This window comes from Rhinolophus sinicus, chromosome 8, assembly GCF_057876585.1.
Source record: "Rhinolophus sinicus isolate RSI-liver-muscle chromosome 8, RSI-T2T, whole genome shotgun sequence".
In the NCBI taxonomy this organism is placed as follows: Eukaryota; Metazoa; Chordata; class Mammalia; order Chiroptera; family Rhinolophidae; genus Rhinolophus; species Rhinolophus sinicus.
In genome coordinates, this window is record NC_142508.1 from 4,785,758 (window position 1) to 4,796,231 (window position 10,474).

The window sequence follows — 10,474 nt, forward strand, 5'->3', positions numbered from 1 at the left end:
ATAAGTCAGACAGAGAAAGACAAATGCCACATGGTTTCACTTATAAGTGGAATCTGAAAAACAAAATAAACGAACTAACAGAACAGAAACAAACTGAAAAATATAGAGAACAAACTGATGGTTGCCAGATGGAAGGACATTTGGGGGAATGGGTGAAAAAGATGAAGAGATTAAGAAGTACAAATTGACAGTTACAAAACAGTCATGGGGATGTAAAATACAGTACAGGGAATATAGGCAATAATATTGTAATAACTATGTATGGTGCCAGGTGGGTACTAGACTAATTAGGGGGTCCACTTCCTAAGTTAGATAGTTATGTATACCTGAAACTAAAATAATATTGAACATCAATATTCAATGTAATATTCAATATTCAATATAAATTTTCAATGTAATTGAAAATTTTTAAAAAGTAAAATAAAGTGTACTAATATGAAAAAAAAAAGAAAGAAAAAACAATAGAAAGTTAATTAAAAAAAAAATCAATCACTAAGAAAGACCCAAGAAAAATGGGCAAAAGCCATGAAAAAGCATTTCACAGAAAACATACATGGCCAATAAACTTATGAAAGATGTTCACCCTCATTAGCAAGCAGGGAAATGTAACATTTAAAACCACTATGGGAGTAAGTTAGACTCAAGTTAGGCAAAAGAATCTAATCCAAATCAAGAAAATAGTGCACTAGTCCAGGAAAAATGAGGGCAAAAACTATTGACAGTGATCATAGAGATGGAGAGAGACAGATTTTGTCCAGATACTTTTCTGAAACGGGATTGTGAGCACACGTGATGGATTGACTATGGATGGTGAAGGAGAGAGTAAGGTTTCCTTGAGGGAATCCAGCTTGGTAGACCAGATAGATATTTATCACATTAACTAACACTGGAAATGAAGAAGGAGAATTTCCAGCATGGCTGCAAGTTCATTTGCTTTCTGGATCCATACAGTTGATGTCAGAGAGCAAATACAGGAAAGGTGAATGATGAAGGCTCAAGCTCTGGTATCTGGCAGAGATGCAGCATTTTTATGTCCTACAGATTTCTCCGCTTTTTTCATGCTTCTCTGTTTAGTATCAGTCTTCAGCTCAGGGTGTGAAACCTAGCGGGGCACACTGACTAGAAATATAAACATGTCTCTTTCCTGTCAAAATGCTTAATTATAGCAATACATTATGACACAATTGGCCAGCCTGGTCTGTCAGAAAGGCCGAGAAACAAAAACGATTGTTTTAGTGTGGAGTTTCCAGGCTAATTTGTCAGAGAATCTTGGGAAGTCACAATGGGTCAAGTTTGTCGGAGGCAGCAATTAAAACTTGCCTCTGGATGTGTTTCCGATGGGAGAATATTTAAAATCAACATTAATACTGGACCATTAACCTGGTATTGGAAGAAATTGTCACCAAAAAAAAAATCATAATATTGTATTTATGTTCCCTACTGCAAAGACTAAGGGAAATTACGAAGAAAAGTACATGAGAGACATGAAATACCGAAATATGAAGACTCTGGTTTTCTGGAAACATCACGAGAGAGGTCAGTTTATTAGCACTATGACCATATGTGCTATTGCCAATAATCTAAGTTTCCTGTTTTATAACCACCGTTCTGTAATTTATAAATGTACTTCCGTAAAGTTCTCCTGTAGATATCCAAATTCTACCACATCAAGTTAGACATCTTTACTAAGTGATACGTTCTTATTTCAGCTTTGTTATCGAGGGTCCATATTCAAAAGAGCAACATGAAGAACATTTTTGCACCTTTGGTAAGACTTTTGGTGATACTTTTGCTTTGTTTCTTCATAGAAGGATATACATAAACACTTCTTTTAAGGATTTAGCACAAGGAAAAAGAAAATTATTTCCTTTTCTGAACTGTAACTGATTGTATTTTCTTTTTTGTTTTAGCAGGAAAAAATGACAGTAAATGTAACAATCAATCACGGTAGATATTCTATTTCCTGTATCAGCATTGCCTTGAATGGGATCCATGAAAGAGAACCCCACAAGGTACTCTGTGCCTAAATGCAATTGGGAAATATCATATTTCGTAATATATACTGATACACTAAAGGCTCAGAGAAGTCTGTAGAAAAGAAACCTATATTACTTTAACCCAACTTCTACCCTATCCCAGTTTATTTGAGCGGAGAACCCCTTCTGCCCCATATAACATCTATTAACTATTTTTTGGAATTGGCATTCCATAAAATGCACATTTAAAAAATTGGGGTGAAATATACATAACATAAAACTTGCCATTTTAACCATTTTTAAAGTACAGAGTTCAGTGGCATTAAATACATTACCACTGTTATGAAACCACCACCACCATCCATCTCCAGAATCTTTTTTCATCTCCCCAAACTTTCCCTTAAACAATAACTGTCTCCTACCTGCTCCCCTCAGTCCCTAGCAATCATCATTTGACTTCCATGGAGAACACTTTTGGGACACACACATCCAACTGATAGATTTGTGTGAGTCTCTTTTAATGTGGTTTTGATTTAAAATTTTTACTTTATCTTTTTACCGTTTTGCTGGCTACCTCAAACCCTCCAACTCCTCTTCAAGACAAATAGCTTATACATTATAAGCAAAAAGTTTATAATTAGAGAGTCACAATGCATATGAGCACAGTAAAGACTCTGAGTAAAGAGGCTTAGTAAGAAATTTGAAATACAACACCTTATAAACACTTGTATATTAATTTATATATTGTATATTTATTTATATATTTATATACTTGTATATTTAATTTATATATTGTATATTAATTTATATATTTATATACTTGTATATTTAATTTAACAGTAAATTATATAATCTTATGATTCCAAGGAAACTTCCAAAGCTCTGTGTTCCAACCACATGGAAACATTTGTAGCTAACCATGAACATGTTCTATTGTGACCCTTGACTTTGCATATGCTATTACCTATGCTTGGAGACTCATTCCCTCATACAAGCAGAGTTAAGCACTCACTTCCTTTTTCATGTTTGTGTAAAACCTCTCGTACACCACATTTGGGCATTGGTATAACATTTGTCCATATTGCTCTGTCCCACACTAGACTCTGAGGCCATGAAAAGCAGAGAAGATTCAATTTATCACTCTTGAACCTAGAGGATGATAGATGCTTAATACAGGATTGTTAAATAAAATAATCTAGCCCAACCATCCACCCAGTGCTGGAATAGTTTCTAGGACATTCTCGCATAGGTATCTAATCCATGAGTAACTATTTCTAGATATCAGAAAGCTCTACCATATGAGACAACCGATTAATCTATGGATGATCGTGACTGTACAAAAAGTCCTTTCTATAAAGAATAATCTGTCTGGAAATAAGAACCAACAGTATTAGAACACAAGAACATGATAGCTGAATTTTTTTTTTATTTTTTATTTTTTACTGTTTTGTCCAGTGTTGTATTTCTAGCACCTGAAGTAATCCTTGGCACAGAATAGGCACTTAATGGTCACTGAATGAATATAAATGGTATCACACTTTATTTTTAAATCTGAAATGAGCTGGCCTGTTATAATTGTTATTTAGCACTCTTGTTTTGGTGAATGTATAAAACAAGAAAAAGGAAATTCATAATTAGAAACAAGGAAACAAGTTTCATGAGTTGTAACTGATAAACTCTATCTAGAAAATCCAAGACAATTAACTGATACACAATCAAAATTAGAAAGTTTCATATACTTGCTTGTTACAAAATAAATGTCTGAAAATAGTAATAGAGTCCTGTATTTAAAAAAAGTCAAATAGTAAAGATAATAAAAAATCCTAAATACGATAGAAGCTAAATACGAAATAACGGGAAATAATCTTCATAAACATTTGGAACCTATATGAAGCAAATGACAATAGAAAATGAATAATTGGTTAAATATCTGCAAAAAATTTAAGTTGGCTCTTTACCTATACCCTATACCAAAACAAATTTCCTGTTGTTTATTAAAGAGGTAAGTGTAAATGATGAAACTATTAAAGACCAAGAAGGAAATATGTGTAAATATTTACGAGATATAGATGAGAGAAAGACTGTTCTAAACATTTATGCTTTTCCCTCTAAGGATTTGATTATTGTACATTAAAATGAAAAACTTCTGTGTATCAAAAAGTACCATAAGCAATAATATTAAAGATAAATGAAGAACTAGAGAAAACATTATCCAATATAAATGACACAGGAATTAAGTTGTGATTATATAATAAACTCATGTAAGCTGGTAATAGGCAAACACTCCAACAGGAAGATATATAAAAACTTGAGTATGTTACAAATGGAAGAAACAAGGTGGTCAATAATCGTTTGCAAACACCTCTAACTTTATTAGTAATCAAAAGAAATTCAAGTTAAAACAATGAGATACCGTGTTTCCCCAAAATAAGACCGGGTCTTATATTAAATTTTGCTCCATTAGGGCTTATTTTCAGGGGATGTCTTGTTTTTTTCATGTACAACAATCTACATTTGTTCAAATACAGTCATGTCATCTTCTTCTGGAACATCGTCATAACATTCTACAGGCGTCCGTCTGGCTGATATCTTAACTGGGGCTTATTTTCGGGGTAGGTTTTATTTTTGGGGAAACATGGTACTACTCTTTCCAAGAAAATTGACAAATTAAGAAAAGTAACATCCAGGACTGATAAAGAGGTAGTGACATGGGACCATTCTCCACTGTGACAGGAGTGTAACATGCTGCAGACTTTCAGTAAGGCAGTAGGTGACAGGTGTTCTAAATCTTAAAAATATTTAATCCTTTAACCCAGTATCTTTATTCCTAGTAATTTGTATTAAGGACCTGGTCAGTGATGCTCAAAGATATTCATCCTAGAATTATTTATACTAATGAAAAACTAAAAATAATAATGGAATATGGTACTTTCATAAGAAGTATTTTGCAATACACTCACATATAACATATATACCTGTGTGTGCATGGAGAGGTAGAAAGACAGATTGGAAGGAGATACTAATGGTTACCTCTGGGTGACAGGATAATGGACGATGGCTGGATAATTTTTTAAATTATTAAACTTATTGTATTTCCAAATTTCCTACAATAAACATACATTGCTTTCACAATTGTCAACAGATATATTAAAAGGAAACATAGTTCTTCCTTGAATGAAATGAAAAATGACTTCTGAACTTGCCAATCTTTGTTTCCCTGGCAGACAACTGTGTGGAACAGTTATTATTTATACTCACTACAATGACCTTGTCAAATAAACACATTAATATCACATATATTTTATATTACATTGCATTCATATTTTATAAAATAGATGATTAATATGGATGAGGATCTTGCACCTGGAAAAGGTAAAGTGACCTGCCAAGCAGTGGTCAGTGGCAGAGCCAGGATCCAAACCCAAGGCTCCATGCATGTACCTTTTCTACCTCCTTAAATTAATGGCTGCTGGCTGTCACCTCATTGCAAAAGTCTGACACCAGCATGGGCCCCTGGGTGCCAAAGGACCCAAGCTGTCGGTTTCTATGAGATAGAGGATGTGAGAGCTGCAGGGGTATCCGAAACCTCCCTTTCTCTAGTTCAAAGTGGTTCTCACTTAAGGATCAGCTGGAGGCATATTCAGGGGTGTCCAAACTTCTTTCAACGTTTTTCACCAAGGGCCTTATGCGGTAAAATACACAAACAGCCGGCTGCTCACTCGAGGTGAAGTACATATTGCCTCACCTGGTTTATTTAAGTAATCTAAATATATTTTTGGAATTTGCTGCGGGCCAATTAACAATGGATTGTGGACCGCAGTTGGCCCGCAGGCCGCAGTTTGGAGACCCCTGATATAGATAGTCTATTTCCTTTTCTCTGTAAGTCCTCTTGGGTTCCACTCATTTTATTGATTATTAGAGGGTAATGGTTGGGAGTAGGGGCAGGTTGAATTTATATCCTGTTTTTTCTTCCCTAAGGAATCATTTACTTTCACAGATACTTTCTTGATTACATATGAAACTAGTATTTGATTTTGAGCATATGTTTTAAAAAATGTTCTTGTTGATGGTCATTTATTTCCATGTCTCCCCGAAAATAAGACCTAGTGGGACAATCAGCTCTAATGCATCTTTTGGAGCAAAAATTAATATAAGACCTGGTCTTATTTTACTATAAGATCAGGTACATAATAAAATAAAATAAAATAAAATAAAATAAAATAAAATAAAATAAAATAAAATAAAATATAATATAATATAATATAATATAATATAATATAAATGCCGGGTCTTATTTTACTATAAGACCCGGTCTTATATAACACAATATTGATTTTTGTTCCAAAAGACACATTAGAGTTGATTGTCTGGCTAGGTCTTATTTCCCGGGAAACACGATTGTTCAATATTTGTCTGCACCTCAAACTGTGAGTGTCTGCCATCTAGTGGCTGAATGCTGATATTACTTTCCTCTTGGAGTTCAATGGTAGAGAATTTCAAGGTTTCTTTAGGCACAGAGAAAATTATCACTCAGAGTTGTACAAATAAGCAAACCTTTCCTATTACAAAGTACAAGTTTGAACAGGAATATGCACAGATGATTTAAGTACCAGTTTCCTGGTGTTACTGAGCCTGTAATGATTAAATTGTCAGTGTTTTTCTAAAATACTTGTGAAATTGAGAGGTAATAAATGTCTAGCAGCTTTCAGCTATGGAGAGAGAGACCCAGTTACACTCTTAGTTTTCAATTCCTTCTGGTTCAAGTACAGATGGTATTTCTCAGGACATACAGGTCTAGGGGTAAAAACGGGGTCTTATTAATAACAAAAAAAGGAAAAGTCTTTGTCTCTCATGCATTACCATGGGACCTTCCGTTTCACCTTAAGACCCTCTGCACCCCCAACTGGGACCTGTTCTAGAATGTTCTAAGGCGATTGTCTCTTCTGTGCTCTGATCACAGGTCTTTCTGTGGTACAGTGGGTTCCAGAGCCAGACTGCCTGGATTTGACCTTGGGCAAGTTATTAAATTCTCTGCGCCTCAGTTTCCACATTTGTCATAGAGTGGTGGTGATACGTGCGCCGTGTTTTGCACAGGGCCCGACACACCTCAGTGCCATGTACGGCTTCGCCATTAGGACTCTGCTCCCATGTAGTGTTCGCTTGGCTGTGAGCCCTCGGCTGCAGGGAGGGCCCATCGAAATGATCGTCACATGGTGCCTCCTGCTGAATTGCACGGGCCATCTGCAGGCACTCGGTGCCCCTGGACGGCCACCCGGACCGTGAGAGCCTCTGAGGCGGATGCTGTGTACACTCTTCTCTGACCAAATTTGTGCACCTCATTCTGTCCCATTGAATCCCAGCGGTGTTGCAGTCAGTATGCTAGTGCTGTCTCACTATTGTCTTTACGACCTTATAGCTTCCTCTCCCCAAGAGTTGGGGATTGTGGACAACGGCCGCACACAAAGCACTCAGAGGGGTGCAACACTGCTCAAGAACGAGGTGGCCCTGCTTGGGCTCCAACTGCTATTTACCAGCTGCGTACCTATAGGCAACTTATTCTGAGCCGTGGTTCCCTCATCTATAAAAAGGGGATGAAGATTGGTACTTTCCTTGTAGGAAAATTACAGGGGTTTGAATACCACATCCCCCAAATCCATGTCTCCCTGAAACCTCAGGCTGTGACTTTCTTTGGAAATTGATTCTTGCAGGTGGAATTAGTTAAGAAGCTCGAGATGAAATCCTGGTGTGGATTTCGGGTGGACCCTCAATCTAATGACTGTGTCCGTATTAGAAGAGGAGAGGGACACAGAGACACAAAGAAGTGGCCACGTGGAGACCAATGTGAAGATGGAGGTGGAGCGATGCCACCAAAGTCCCAAGATTGGGAGGGGACGGGGGCAGGAGCCACAAGAGGCAAGAAAGGACCCTTCCCTAGAGGTTTCAGAGGGAGCACAGCCCTCGATTTCAGACTTCTGCCCTCCCGAGCCCTGACAGAATGCATTCCTGTTGTTTTAAGCCACCAAATTTGTGGTCATTTATTCCCAGGTTAAACAAGCCACTACGCTGTGAGTTTGATGTTTTTCGATTCCACATATAAGTGAGATCACACAGCATTTGTCTTCCTCTATCTGACTTATTTCACCATAATGCCCTCAAGGTCTATCCATGTTGTTGCACATGGCAGGATTTCCTTCTTTTTTAATGGCTGAATAGTGTGTGTGCGTCTGTACCACATTTCCTTTATCCATTCCTCTGTGGATGAACACTTAGGTGGTTTCCATGTCTTGGCTATTGTGAATGATGCCGCACTAAACATGGGGGTGCAGCTAGCTCTTCATGATCATATCATCTCCTTCAGACATATACCCAGGAGCAGGATTGCTGGATCATATGGGAATTCTGTTTTTAGAGGAACCTCCACACTGTTTTCCACAGTGGCTGCACCAGCTTATATTCCCACCAACAGGGCACCGGGGTTATGGAAGACATTTTTGACGGTCACGACGCTACTGGCCTCTAATAGGTAGAGGCCAGGGAGGCTCTTAGACATCCTATAATGCACAGACAGTCCCCACAACAAAGAGTCACCGAGCCCAGCGGGGAAAACCTGATCTGAGTGAAGCCTCGCAGTAAACAGCCTGTCTTTGATGTGGAACCCCCACTTACCTTTCCTGTGACCTCATTTTAAAATATGTCCCGATAGTTGATGAAAGATTGCGACATGAAAAAGAAACACCTGTACTAATGGATACAAAAATAACGCCTGAAGAAATAGAGATAAGACAGGGAAGCAAACACAAGTATAATCACACATACCTACTATGCTCAGCAAAACTTCAGCCTTCTTCAGAGAGATCGGAGAAGACATTCATCTGCGTATAAAGTAGCACAAAAAAGGAACAGTCAGAGAGTGGAATAGCTTCTGGGAATCAAAACTATAACCATCAAATTTAAAATTCAATAGAAAGAGGGGGCTGGCTCTTCTCTGTTTGTCCTTCCAAATCCATTCTCTCTCCTTTTCTGCCCTGATGTGTGTGTGCCTGGGAGACTGACATCTGTGAATTACATTATCTGGATTTGGGTGCATCTGACTTCGGATTGGGTTTGACCAATGAAAGGTGCTGCGGGTGATTGGTAGACGGGCATCTTCATTTTTCCCAGACTTCACACATGTAAATTTGCCTCCTCACTAATTGATGTGTCACCTGCAAACAAATACTCAGGCACCTTCACATGCATTCGTGACCACGCACTGAGTGACATGGAGATTTAGTTGCCCAACATACGTATTTCCAGCTGAGGTTAAGCTCTCATGCGATAAACAAGTGACCTTTTCACGGTCTCTTTAGTGCCATGCTTTGTCGTTTTTGTGCTTTTTCTTGGTGATTTTGCTGTTTACAGCAGCCTCCATGCCTGGTGCTGAAATACCCAGGAAAGCTGATGTGCTTACAGAGGAAATCAGGTATTGGATGAGCTTTGTTCATGAATTATAATGCTGTCGGCCTCAAGTTCAATGTTCACAAATCAACAATATATATTAAATAAGATTATCTTTAAATAGAAACACATACAGCAAACACATACAAACACATAGGTTGACAAAAATGTGACCAGAGGCTTGCAGGACCCAACCCTGCGTTTCCCCTACGAGCAATGGTTCGATACCCACGAATCCAGTGTCCGTGGTGACTTTATAGGGCAGAACTCCTGCGAATAATGAGAATGCCCTGGACAGGGCCCGCCCCTTTGCCGTGCTGTGGTTTTGGCGATGGTTGCTTTTCTCCCCTGTGGCCTCAGTTTCGGTTGCACCGCACTTATTCATGGCCACAGCTCTCAGGTGCCAACAACCCCACTTCCTCCTCCTGAAGCAGGGCTCGGTTGGGACCCCCATAGTAGAGGCTTCCCCACATCTCCCGCCTCACCTTTCCTTGGCCTATAGGTTAGTAATAGATCATCGCCTGTGGCTTGAGCTCGGAATGTCCCCTGTCCCAGTTTCCTGCTTTAGAAAATTACCCTGAAACTTATGATTAATACCTTTATGCTTATTGGTCACAATCTCTACGGTCTCTCATTCTTTGCCGGCTACTCCCATCACGCCACCAGAGAACCACATTGTCAGAGGGAAGGCTCCATGCAGACCCCTGAGCCCTCACGTAGCCTTTGGAGGAATCCAGGTTTTCCCTAAAAAACCCCAAGCTGGTCTGAGAATGTGAAGGCAGTTTTTGGAGGTGTTAACCTGCTGACGTCTCAGGCCACTGGTGCTCTGACAATAAGCGCTTATTCTATGACCCACCTCCTGTCGGTCTATTGGCTGAGTGGCACAGGCGGCACGAGCCCCAGATTCGGTTGGCCTCCGGTTTCATTCTCACGCTTTCTGGCTTAGGGATGGCAGTGCTTTGCACTGTGCCTGGCCTGTGGGAGCGTCGCCATCCTTTGGTGCATTTTTAGCACTGACCATACCTCTGGAAACAGTTCCCCCTTTAACTTTTCTTTAGTCA